This window comes from Sorex fumeus, unplaced genomic scaffold (assembly GCF_029834395.1).
Source record: "Sorex fumeus unplaced genomic scaffold, SorFum_2.1 ptg000129l, whole genome shotgun sequence".
NCBI lineage: Eukaryota > Metazoa > Chordata > Mammalia > Eulipotyphla > Soricidae > Sorex > Sorex fumeus.
In genome coordinates this window covers 13,135,102-13,149,467 of record NW_026606186.1, presented here as the reverse complement: position 1 = coordinate 13,149,467, position 14,366 = coordinate 13,135,102, and the positions used below count along the sequence as shown (strand labels likewise).

At 36.0% G+C, this 14,366-nt stretch overlaps 1 pseudogene; it reads right to left on the bottom strand.

The window, feature by feature from the left end:
• Positions 1–5,820: 5,820 nt before the first annotated feature.
• LOC130045850 (uncharacterized) lies at positions 5,821–5,921 on the bottom strand (annotated as a pseudogene).
• Positions 5,922–14,366: the final 8,445 nt, after the last annotated feature.

Genomic DNA, 14,366 nt, shown 5'->3' with positions numbered 1-14,366 from the left:
TACATTTTTTTAAATGAAAGCAGAATTACCAGGAGGCATAAATTAATGCATCTATGACAATTTTGGACCCCAGTCGCATTCCCAACTTGACCATTTGGTCTCTACAGCAAACCACTCTCTTTCTTTGTGCAATAATGTTGAGATCTCTAGTCGGTTCACTAGGGCATTATGCAGCTTATTAAATATAGGTAATGTGTTTTGGAACAGTCCTTGGAAAGAAAAAGAGAGATGTAAAATAAGATTAACCTCTGTTGTGTGGCTTTTCTAAGCCTGATCAAATGCATAACACATCCTTTTCAAAATGTACAGGGGGAAATCTACGATATATGCAAATGTTAATAAAATTCCCCTAGCTTTTATGATCCCTGTTAGGAAACAACATATTTTAGTTGGATTGTCAAATGTATTTGAGAGTCACATTTGGTTGTGCATAATGCACATAAGGGAGAAAGGTATTTTCTTTATCAGAGAAAATTCATTTTATCACTATGAGTGATTGATACCATGATTGGAGGAAATGTGGGTCTAGTCAGCATGGAATTTAGCCCATTTACTTACTGAGAGCAGGTATCAGAGCAACATTACTAACTCCATTAATAGTAATAAATACTGTAATTATGATTAAAGTTGTTAAAACATTTTTAAAGTGGTATAATATTTTTGCAGCTAAAATAGCTCTGTAAAATTTCTAATTATACTCAATACATTTGGTCCTCAAATGGTATCATTTCATTATTTTAGTCATTCATTAATTCATATCTGTATTTGATAAACATTTTTCAAACATCTACAATGTGTTAGCCTTTACATCAGTTTTTGGATATACTGCAAGAAATATAAACAGACAAAGATGCCTTTTCACATTGGGATTGCATTAGAGTTATTAGGTCACCATGCTCTTTATTCTGTTACATAAAGTATGTTAGGTGTTGATTAATGACTTGGGGAAAAAATAAAGAGATGGGAGGCAATAGCTGGGTATAAGAAGATCTAGTTATCAAATAATATATTTGGAGAAAGGTACAATAAAAAATTAGAGCAGAGGTGTGAAGGTCTACAGACACACTATGAAGTTTCCTCTGGAAAAAGAACTATTTTCTGGCAAAGAACAAGTAAGCAAATTGAATTTGAGGTCAGGGACAATGGCAGAGCAGAATTCAATCATGTGACCACAGGGGACCCAGGGAGGCTAAGAATAAAAGGAGGTAAGAAAAAAAATAAAAAAGGTTAGAATGTCAAGGACTTTCTAGGATATTGAAAGGTCTTCTGTGTGTAAAACAATATGAAAAGTGCATTAAATTAGGGGGAAATAAGAAGATCATGACATCCTAGAAACCAAGAAAGAAGAAAACTTCAAGAATAATTATAATAAAAATTAGTATTGTTCATTACCTGTGATATTCACAAAAGGTGACAACCACATAAGTCACCACCATTTTTGTTTTATTCTCCAATGTCACTGTTGCAAATAACCCAGTGCCCAATTCATAGAAACAACTATTTGTTAAATAAATGAAGTGCAATTTCTAGTTAAATGATCACAGCATAAATGTGTATTGCTTTCTTTTTTTCAGATGAAGTGGAGAAAGCTCACAGAGAGGATGGATAAGGTATCCAAGAGTCACCTTCAGTTCTCCAAGTCTCATCCAATGGCTTTTATGGTTTAGTAAAGAGAACTCTAAACGTTCAGACAAATTCTTGAGATATGAGACTTGCCTGCCTCTCCTGAATATTAGGAAGATATGAACCTTACCTGCTGCTCAGTGTTGGCTATGAATATCTCTTCTGGTGCCAAATTTTCCTTCTCAGTCTCAGATGTCACCAGCTACCCTGCTGAATTATCATCTTGCCAACCACAGTCTAGCTTAGGCATCAAATGGCCAGGGTAAACAAACAAGAAATTATCACTTGGAACAAACATCTGATTATCTCAGCAGCAGTTGCAATGAAAACAGAACACAGGAAAGGGCAGCTGCCTACTTCACAGCTTTCATTCCAGACTCTGATTGTTGTGGAATGAGGTGGCCTTTCCACCTGGCGTTGGAGAATAGGGCCAGGTGGTGCCAGGTGGCATAGACTGTGGGGAAGAGGTTGGAACATCTGTGACCCACCCATTCAGGCCCCAATGATTCTCTCCAAACCCCTGAGGTAGGGGGAAAAGAATTGGACATTATTTAGAATTGGCAATTGTGGTCTGACTGTCGTTACACTAACATTGTGTGGTTAGACAAATTTAAACTTTTTTTTTATAATTTCTTGAATTTTTTTTCCCTTAAGAGTAAATTATTTAATGTGGCCAGAACGTATTTGCTGAAAGAACCTGGTATTCTTGGTTCCTTTGTAATAAGAAGGATACCAAATTGATACACTTACATATAATAATTAATTCTTCAATATTTTATCTTGATGGAATCAATGAATATTCATAATTCAGCAGGGTAATTTTAAGATGACATGTTGCCAAATAGATTTGAAAACCATCAAGTAGACATAACAAAGGAATAATTATTGTTGAGAAGTTCACTTGTAAACTTCTGTTTTTATGTATTTAATAATGACAACTAGGTTTAGGTTAATCAGGAAAATTTTAGAAGGTATCACATAACTATTATCTTAAGCAATCTTTCAAAACTTTAATAACAGATTTAGGTTGAATAAAAGTATTGTCATTATTTTGAAAACTTTAAAGAGAAGTCTAGAATGCTTTAATTAAAGCAACAAGTAAAAACTAGTTTTTATTTATTGAAGATTATCCTAGGTCACATGACCTTGAAAAAATCAATTTGGTTAGTTTTTATATTTCTGAGCATATAATTGATTTATGCAATTCTTTTTTTTTGCCTTAAAGGCAGTTAAATAAAACTTCTTATTTTTATTGTTGGTTTTATTATTGCAGATAGTGTTGTCAATACCAACCAGAGGAAGACAAAGGCAGCACCTTTAGCAACACACTTATATAGACACACCTAAATGTACAGACCTATATAGAGATGAAGTTCACTGTGGTCAGGTTAATTTCATTATTTAGTCTTTAAAAAACATGTTTACTTGAAGTCACACCTGGGCCAGTAATTTCTAAGTCACACCCAATCAGACCCAGATTGAGTCCGGTTTTTATACTCTGATTTTCCAGTTTTCAAACTCTGCCTTAAAAAAGAGAAATGGTTAAGAAAGTCCAAAAATATCTAACACAAAAACGTCAACTGAAAGATCCCAGAGGGGCTTATCCATCATCTCCAAAGACAGTAGAATAGCAGAAAGCTATAGGCCCAAATAGGTAACCTTAATTTACCTTGTTGCTGGGAACCATTCATAAGGTCTCCTCCACCCCCTATTCCAATACCATAACTGTTAAATAAAATATACTGAGGGATTGGAGAGCTATACAGGGATAAAGGCATTTGCTTTCCCAATGCTGACGGTGGTTCAATTCCCAGCACTGCATATGCACCTCAGAGAATATCCCTGAGTGCAAAGCATGTAGTAAGTATGGCCCCCAGTATAGACTTCTTCAAATACACACACACACACATACTTGCATACACACACACACAAACACACATACATAGAGTATAAAGTAAGGCATGTGGCATATTTCTGTTTAATTTCCTTTCGTTTCTGTTCGGTTTCTGGTCACTCTTGGCCTTGCTCATGGAATCCTGCAGTCCTTTGACCTATCTCCCAGGTCTAGCATACTCTTTTTTTTTTTGAAGAGTTTATTTGAACAAAATATAGAATCAAATCAGGAACCATCCAATCTACCAGACAAAAGAAACTCTAGAAAGTGGTTCAAGACAAAAGTGAGCAGAAACAAGGATGTCATAAAAGACCAAACGATGGTAGTTGATTTTTTTTTAATTTTGCTTTTTTTGGGTCAAACCTGGTGATGCGCAGGGGTTACTCCTGGCTCTGTACTTAGGAATTACTTCTGGCAGTGCTCAGGGTACTACATGGGATACAGGAAATTGAACCTGAATTGGCCAAGTGCAAGACAAACAGCCCTACCCACTGTACTGTAGCCCAAAGGTGGTTGATTATTGCAATGTAACTTTATTTCCAGGAATAAATGGATATATTAAATAGATAATTTTCTAGTTCCAGTTGTGCAACTGATTGGTTTAAGATCTCATTGTTGGGGACTGTAGAGATAGTACATGGGGTAGGGTGCTTGCATCAAATAGGGTTGACCTGGTTTAACCACAACAGCCTATATGGTCCCCCAGGTCCCACCAAGAGTGATCCCTAATACCAAAGCCAGGAGTACTTCCTACCCACAGCTTGGTGTGTCCCCATTGTAGCACTGTCCTCCTATTGTTCATCGATTTGCTCAAGCAGGCCCAGTAATATCTCCATCGTGAGACTTCTTGTTACTGTGTTTGGCATAAAATTAATTGTAATTTAAGTTATTTTTTTTGGACTTTGGGGCTTAGGTTGCTCAATTCTATTTAAGATATTACCTGCTCTTAACAGTATGTATAGTTGTAGGTGATTTCTATATGATCTGGGTTTATTTTTTTGTTTGAGTTTTTGCATGAGTTTTCTAACATGAATCAATGTTTCCTCAATATTCCCTAAATTCTCTGTATGATAATTTACCTCACCTTTTTATTATTTATAATTTTTTACAATTCCTTCGGAATTATGATCCATCTAACCTCTTTTTGACAACTCACTTTCTCTTATTTTATTATTTTAAATCTGATACAAGTTCCGTAATTCTGATAATGAGCAGGACTCTGGCTTGCTAACTAGTTATGCAACCCCTGAGCATCCTTCAACTTCTTAGAGGGACGTTCAGCCACCCAATATTGAGCAATAGCAGTGATTGAGCAATAATGTGATGCCTTTAGATGTCCGGGGCTGCACATGCGATACATGAATATGAGGGCTTTGAACTAGAGGCCAGTTGTAGTATATCTTTAGCATTGTATTTATGTGTAGGTCTTACTTGTTGCAAGTGTTTGATTCCATAGTCAACTATGTTTGAAAAGTGGTTTTTAAGAACTGAATAGAGAAAGTAAGGTAGGTGCTAATGGTGCAAAGGTTAGATTTGGCCTTATTTTGTTAAGAAAACTAGCTGGGCTTTTGACCAACAGCCTCAAAACATTTCTGCCTTAAAAAACAGATTTCTCATTCCTCTGAGTATTAAAAAAGGGGCAGAGAGCCTGGAAGAATAAGCAACATGCTTATGATGTTGTACATTCTTTGTGAGGATTTATTCTCAGTGTGCTAGACTTTGTGCAGATTAGAGCAAAGAAACCTATTTCATACTGTAACTGGCTAGGGAGCTGGGATGAATATATGATTTGTGCTAATTGAGAGTGATGGCCACTCAACATAGAGTACCCAATTTACATAATCCTGGGTTAGTATCTAGAATTAGAATATCTTAATTTATAAATATAAATATATTTGGTTCATGTTGCATATAAATATAGATATGTCTATAATATAAATACATGGAAGAAAATAAAAACTCTATATAACTCATGTCTTTCTACCCTATTCTGTTGCTAGTGATTTTTATTTTTTGACAAATGTGTTCCTTGATAGTTGCCCTCGAATGCAGTGGGGAAAAAAAGAAAACTATTTCATTGAACTATCTACCATTGTCAGACACTATGCCAATCATTTCATTTGTGTTTTCTTATTCAATATTTTCAAAAAGATGGTGATCTAAGGAATTGTTTCCCATATTGTGAGTGAAGAGTTTGAAGTCTGAAGTTAGAAACTTGCAAGAATGTGCTACAGTGGTATTTGGACTTGAACTTATCTACCTCCACCAGGAGGACCAGAGAGCCATAGAGAAGACAAGTAAAATCAGAAAACTAGTCCTTCCATCAATTTAGTCTGTGCTCTACACGATCAGAGAAACTTCTCTAGTAACATATTATAGAAATGATCCCTGAAAGTATAGTCTAGCTGTCATAAAAATACCCTGTGACAAAAATCAGCCTCCTTGCAGAATTTGAGACTGGTCTCTGTTTTTAACGGTATTTGTAGATGAGTATACTCCACATTGTTAAAAATGTGGAGTCCCACTCACACCTACTCATGAGAATCTGCATTTATTTCTTTTTTTATATCTTTTGCTAGTTATTAACTTGCACCTTAAAGTGTGAGTAATATAAACCTAGATCCTTGAGGTTTTTCCCCAGATCTCAAATTTGACAATTTGCTTGTAATTCTTTATTCCTGAGAGCATGCTATCACAGAAAATGTAAAAATACTGCCTAATTGTGATCTACCCACTAGGACCTCATTCACCTTAGTCACCTTGAGTGTTCCTTATCTTGAGAAACTTGAAAGTGACCTGAGACAGTGCCGAAATCCTTCTTTCTACTGATAACATGAAATAGCCTGCCTTCCTGACTCTTAGGTCAGAATTTAGAGTTTAGAGTCATATGTGCTCACATTTCAGGAAACTGCAAGGCCCTCTGAGTCACATTCCTCACCACAAGTCATGGAACCCATCCTGTCCTCTCTTCTGACCCTTAACTTAATTGTTGTGTGGCCCCAACAAATTTGCTCTAATGTTCCTGCTCTCTGGCTATTGCTCAGGGATGCTCTGATTAGCTACATCCTCAGAGATGACAAATGGATGCATGAGCTGTTTCTATTTTCATGATGCTGCTGCTCTGTGATTAGATTCCAGGGGGTTGAGCCTGTGGGGAAGTTTGTGTAACCTCACCCCAACCCTCCGACAAATAAATTAAAATTTAAAAATCAGCAGTGCTTTGAGGCCATCTATTCTAGGTTTGGGCCACCCCTGATTTTTCAAATTCTATTTTAAACTTTCCTCTGTAGCTAGCATGCTGTGATAAATATATCATTTGCTTGCCATTACTCATCCTCCTATGCGTCCACCTGCCTCTCTGGGTCTGGATCTGGAAACCAACGCTAACCTGAGACAACTTGTCCACTCTTACAAGGATGCTTCTTCCAGATTCCATGAAATGAAATACATAATAAGTGGAACTAGAATAAAGAGGAAAATAAGACAAGTGTAAGAGATAGATGGAAGCTGAGAAGAAAAAAGAAAATAATGAAGGGAATGAAGAGGAAGAGCAAGGACTGGATATAACTATATGATAGGGGAAAGATATGAAGGGGATCATCAATTAAAATATAAAATTTATAAATGGACAACTTGAAAAGCAAAGTAAAGGGACTGAACTAGAGTGATATTAAAATCCCTGATAGAAAAGAGAGTGAAAGTGTTGTAGAAATAGTACGGTGGGTACAGTGGGTAGGGTGCTTGCCTTGCAAATGGTCAAGCAGGATTTAATTCCCAGCATTCCATATGGCCCCTGGAACACCACCAGGTGTGATCACTGAGCGCAGAGCCAGTAGTAATCCTCAAGTATTGCCAAGTATGGTCCTGAAAAATAGAGAGAGAGAAGGAAAAGAAGGTAAGATAGTGAAGTTGGTCAAAGATCTGAAGCAGTTGCTTTGGCATGCATGAATCTCTGGCTCAGTGTTCAGCACTGAATGGTCCCCCAAAGTGTCACTTGAACCAGCTCCAAATAAACATCCAGTAGTCCCTGAGCACCTCTGGACATGGCCCATTAATTTAAAAAAATGGGAAAAAGAGAAAAGAGAGGGAAACATAAAATGACAATAGAATAGAAAGTGGAAGATATAAAAGTTCAAAAGGTAGAAGTTTATATATATGTGTGGGTGTGTGTGTGTGTGTGCATGCATGTGTATTTTGTGTATATGTGTGTGCATTTATATATAATGTAATTTAGAAAATAGTTTAAAACAGCAGAATTATTCTACACCATGTGATCAGTTACTAAACTGTCTCAACATTCTATTAAGCTCTACTTCCCTTGTGTTACTTAGTCTTAGATAAAGCTCTGTGTGAATCTGATATAATTCTAAGGGCCTATGGAATATTGGTAGAACATATGGTACAGAGGAAAGGCAAAAAGGTGAGCTTGGGACTAAGAGTTGTTTTCCAGGAAATAAAGCCCATAAGTTTAGTGATGTTATTTGACAGAAAGTCATTTTGTCGTCTCTCCTGTAGCAGTTATTTCCACATACTCTTTCATTATGTCTTAGCACTACATTGTGAGGTAGGCATTATTATCAAGTTTCATCTCAGATGGGGGAAAAATGAATACCTGAAAAGGCAATCTTAAAATAAGCTGAGGTAGGCCAAATTTTGCAATGAATCTTTATTCTGCCACCCAAAATGTCGCTAATACATACATATCCTTATTTCAAACACCACTCTCATTTTCTCTGTACACATTATTTCTTTTTCTCCAGTATTCTGTGTTGTTCTATATCTCAGCAGAAGAGCAACTCTATCCTGGCCATGCTTTTTTTCCTCGTAAAGTCCTCTAGTTCTAGCAGAAATAAGACTATTCATTACTAAATTTGATATTTCCTATATTTCTACCTGGTTCTAATTTGTATAGTATTTTATTAGTTAGTTCTGGTTATTTACCATAATAAACTTTACTCCATTATAAATTAACCAGCTATCAATAATTACTTGTTCTATATCTGGCCTTTTGATTGTAAGGGTAGGATAACATATGACTTTTTGAACATTTTTTTATCCCAGAGTCTAGTTTTAATAGACTGCTGTGAACCCTCAATTATTCACTGAATAAGTGACTGAAGATATGAACTCTGGCAGTCAGGACAAGTGGATTATGTCATACCTCAAGTTAAAAAATCAATTTTCAATTATTTAGCAACAAAATGACCATAGTTTCTTACTTGATTGGCTGGTTTTGGTATGTTTTGTGTTGCGGTATACTCAGTAGTGCTCAGGGCTTACTTCTAGTGTTCAATTGACCATATGCCAGTCCAGTTAAGAGAACTAGAGTTAACTATGTAGCACTGTAGCACTGTCCTCCTGTTGTTCATCGATTTGCTTGAGCAGGCACCAGTAACATCTCACAACAAATTGTGAGACTTGTTGTTACTGTGTTTGGCATATCGAATATGTCACGGGTAGCTTGCCAGGCTTTGCCCTGCGGGTGAGATACTCTCGGTAGCTTGCTGGGCTCTCCAGGAGGGGTGAGGAATTGAACTCTGGTCGGCCAAGTTGGCTGCGTGCAAGGCAAACGCCCTACCAGCTGTACTATCACTCCAGCCCAGGGTTAACTATATGCAAGATAAGCACCTTACTCTTGCTCTAGCACTAGTCCCAGAATCACCATAGTTAAGTGCAGCATGGAAACACTCATCTCTTGAATGATCTCAATAATTAAGACTTCTTATCATTTCTATGGTAAAGATGAAAATGTTAGGAATGAGCAGGGTGACATTTACAAATTGTCCTGATACTTGAAAGAAGGGCAAGTCTTTCACTTTTTCATTTTCCGGTCCTGGCATATTGCTTGGCACATTATAGTGCTCATGAATAATGAAATTTATCAGAGACAGATTGCATAAACTATATATGTTAACTCCCTTAACTATTTCACAATATGTACCAATTCCTTTACTTAATTCTGAATGAAATAACAGATCCATATAACTTTGGCTCTAATACATTCATTACATTATTTTATTGATATTGATAACTATTATCAGTATTATTTTTATAGTTCTTTAAATTAAGTATCATTCGATAAATTTAACATATTAAACAAATACTGTACTACTCTGATACAAGGAATCTAGGCAGAGGTCTTGCCTCTAGAATTTGTCCACATCTTAAAATTCCTTTTTTTTTTTTTTTGCTTTTTGGGTAACACCCAGTAATGCTCAGGGATTATTTCTGGCTCTGCACTCAGGAATTACTCCTGGCGGTTCTTGGGGGATCATATGGGATGCTGGGGATCCAACCCAGGTCTGCCACGTGCAAAGCAAACACCCTACCTGCTGTGCTATCGCTCCGGCCCACATCTTAAAATTCTTAAGAAAAAATTTTTATAACATTATTTGAACGTGATACCAGAGAGAAACAGAGTTTCATTTTGCAGATAACGTGACCAGACCAGTCGTGAAGACATTAATCCTGATAACATGCTTCTCTTCTTACAATGCAAAATTTTTATCCTTCCATCAATCTATCCATTAACCTAAATATTTATCATCCATCTTTCTAACAATCTATATGTACATACAGTCACTTACCATGCATCCATCCATTCATCCATCCATCTAGCTAGTTATTCTAATTTAGTATTGTAAAATAAGCTTTATAATGTCTATCTTTCCTACCTGGCTTAAAAACATTTTAAATTCCATCTAAAATAAGGGGTTACTGGAGGTGCTCCTGATTTGTCAGTTTACTGAAGCAATTCTTTCGGGGGATGGTTGTGACCCTATCTGGTGGTGTTAAGGGCTAACTCTTGACTCTGTGCTCCTGGATCACTCCCGCTCCTCAATGGACCATATATGCTATCAGAGACTGAACCGGTGATGACTGCATGCAAGGAAAGTATCTTAATCCATATACTATTTCTCCAGCTTCTCAAAGCAATTCTACAAACTGTTCTATTATTATCTTGTACCTAGAGTGTGGATTTTATATTCCAAATTTAAAAATACTGGAAAAAATTTTTAAAGAATTATTAATTGATGAGGATCTCTAAAGGAGTAAATTGCAGATTAACTAGATGTCAAGAGTAAAAACCTCAGATGAGGCCACTGAGGTTTAAAGTCTTTCCAGATCTGGGAAGATAATTACAGTGTATAGGGCATTTGCTGTACAGATGTCTGTTTCTGGCTCAACCCTGGACAGCCCACATATGGTCCCCTGTGCACTGCAAGGAGTGATTCCTGAGTGCAGAATGAAGAGTAACCCTTGAGCATCCCTGGGTGTGGCCCCCTAGACTAAAAAACAAATAAATTTTGTTTTCCTATTCAGTGATTAATGGATGTTAGCTGCATGTGGCTATTAAGTAAATGTAGCTAATTTGACTGGGACACTAACTTTTAAAATTTTAAAATAAAATTAAATTTATTTTCACTTAAGTTAACCATATGAAATTAATAACTACTGAACTGGACAACAGAACATAAAACAATTCCACCATCTTAAAGATTCTGTATTATTGGTCGACACATAGGTACTAATTTAGCTAGTATCAGGCTAAATATGAAACTATTTTCAATGAAATGCTAACTAGGAATTTAACGATTAATGCTAGTTCTTCCAGTTTCATCACATAATTCAGAGGTAATGTCAATATTGGTGACATAGCCTTTATCTCAGCTATCAAATAGAAATGTAATAAATTAAACTGTTAATATGTATATAATGTAACTCTAATAATATATAAAATTATTATATTATACATTATTATAATATAATGGCATTTGTTAGAGTAATTAGAGCATGGTAAGTAGAAAAATGATGATTCACTGAGTAGGCAGAGATTAATTTATGTAAAAGTTCATGGAAAGATTGTCAACAATATGTCAATGATCCAACTGCCATGTGGAAAATTAGAAATTTTTCTTCCTTAGTGAGAATAACTCTAAAGTCAAAGAACAAAGACTGAAAATTAAATTTTCAGATGTTTTAATTCATTATGAAAATATTTAGTTATAATACCTCCTATGCATATGGTAAATAATATATAATAAAATAATATTTTAAGTACTAATTGAAGAAACTAAAATCTCAAAAGTTTATTTGTTCGCTCTGGTCCCAGTTAATTAACCCATCAAATAAGTCACAAGATGAGCATCTTTTAGGTATCCTTGCTGCCACTCATCCCTCTTATGTGTAGACAAAACTCACTTCTTAGGCTTTGGCATCAGAATCCTTTGCAGAAAGCATTTAATACAGGCAGCCACCAACAGCCAAATAGAGACCAGGTATTATGCTCAAGTAGGAGTTTAATAGCCTAAATATAGAAAGCAAAATAAACAAAAGGCAATCATCAACTATTATAGAAAATATCTGACTCCTATGTTTGTGGAACTTCATTTCTGAATTATTATATAAGGGTTTATTTCCTTAACTATCCCTGTTTTCAGTCTCTTCCACCTCCCAGAATTACAATGAGAAATTTGAAAAACATGAGCAATGTTTGTTTTTGTTTTAAAAAAGACCACTATTAATCCATTATTGCTAAGTCATACAATCACTCATACAACTTTTGTATGCAGGGAAATGTTCTTTTTCATATTTTACATGGCAGTTAGATCATTGACGTATTGTTGACATTTGTTCTATAAACTTATGCATAAAGGGGCTGGAGCAATAGCACAGTGAGCAGGGCGTTTGCCTTGCACAGGGCCAACCCAGGTTACATTTCTAGAATCCCATATGGTCCCCTGAGCACTGCCAGGGTTAATTCCTGAGTTCAGAGCCAGGAGTAACCCCCGTGCATCGCCAGGTGTGACCCAAAAAGCTAAAATAAAAAAAAACAAAAGAAAACAAAAACTCATGCATAAATTAATCTCTACTACACAGTGAATTATCCTTGTTCTACTTACCATCCTCTAACTACTCTAATGATGCATACCTTCTGGAAGATTCTCAATAGCAAGCTGTAGTCCTCCAAAACTCTGGATTTTTTCTGTGGTCACAACTTCTCCTTTTTTGTTATTTTTGTCTGGATTACTTCTAGTCATATTTCAGATGTCAGATTCAATGTCACTTCCTTAAAGGAGTGTTTCCTGACTTTTCAATCTGAGACAACATCCCTGGTACATGTTATTTTTACTGCCCTACTTTAGATTTATTATATCAATAAAGAAATCGTTGAATTTTAGATTTTAATATCTACTCATAATAATGTTCAGGTCCTATGGGAGCAATTGCTACATCTCTCTGGTTCACTAGTGTATCTTCACCTATCAGTGCTTAGGATATTCTCAAGAAATATTTGTAAAATAAATGAATGAATTAGTAATGAAACTACCATCCAGAGTAATTAAATGACTTGTCCCTATTAAATGTGCTTAATAATGGCTGTGATTGTACATTAATCTTTTTTTTAATTCTAAACCTAGTGTACATGTTTCAGTGGGCAGATTTTTATCAGAAGAAAACTATGAATCTCAATTTATTATTGGAAAGAAAGGATGTTATATAAAGGAAGAAGGAAATAAAGAAGGAAGGAAGAAAGGATGGAAGGAAGAAAGGAAGGAAGGGAGGGAGGGAGGGAGGAAGGAAGGAAGGAAGGAAGGAAGGAAGGAAGGAAGGGAAGAAGGAAGGAAAAGAGGGAGGGAGGGAGGGACACAGGGAGGGAGGGAGGAAGGGAGGAGGAAAGGTGGGAGGGATGGAGTGAGGGAAGGAAGGAAGAAAGGGAGAAAGGAAGACAAGGAGGAAGGAAAGAATGCAGAAAGAGGGATAGAAGCAAATAAGCAAGAAGTCAAGGAGTAATTTGGGAGGGAGAGAAGAAAGATGGAATAAAGAAATACAAACTCAATGTTTGGCTACTTACACCAGCAACTATACTGACTTAATAGTTCCCTTTAATGGTATAGTTAGTGCTTGAACAAGATCAAAAAACAAAAATATAATCCTCTTCTCAGAAGAAACTTATTTTCAGCAGGAATGAGAAATGCTCATGATTGCCTGTAATTTTCTAGGATTCCTAAATGAAAGTTACTTTTATTTTTGAGTTAGTTACTTTCGAACACTTTAATTATCACCGTAAAAAAATACAGCATTTATTTTAAAAACACTTTATTGTTATTGGGGTTTTATGGTTGCAAAGAGTCGATGTTAATGCTGATTCTTTTGGAGACCTTCATTCACTTCCATCACCCCCAAAGTGTCAAAGACACCTCACTGTTCTTAGGTCAAGTATGGCCCACCTCTTCCTTCCCCACTTCCCTGTCCCTCTCTCTCACTGTTATTTGGTAACCTAAGTTCTCTTGTAAAAATAAAAGAAATTATTTTTATTAATATTTGTTCTATTAAGTTTATTATGTTCTATTGAATTCTAAGTCAAACCTTCAGAATAGAACCAGGTACTGTTATAAGTATTTGACTTTTTTTTTGAAATATATTTTATTTTCATAACGGAAAAGTTAAATACTATTTCAATCTCAATTTTTATCTATCTCTTTTTTTGAGGAGGAGGGGTTTGGGCCACACCTGGTGGTGCTAAATGCTCTAGGCACAGGAATTACTCATAGGGAGGCCAAGAGCCTCTGGAGGAGGCCCAGGGCCCCAGAGCCCCATATGTGGTGCCAGTGATTCAATCAATCATCTGCAAGAAAAGTGCTTTACCCACTGTATTATCTCTGGTTGGTCAATCTCAAGGTGATGAGTAGGAGAAATTAGTGCACAGATAAGTGACAGATACAGAAATAAATAAATATTCCTTACTTGAGGTCTCATGAGCAAAGATCAGTATCATCTACTGCTAGTAAAGAACATAGAGAAAGAATAATCTCATATAGTGAGGTATATGGACTGGAGCGATAGC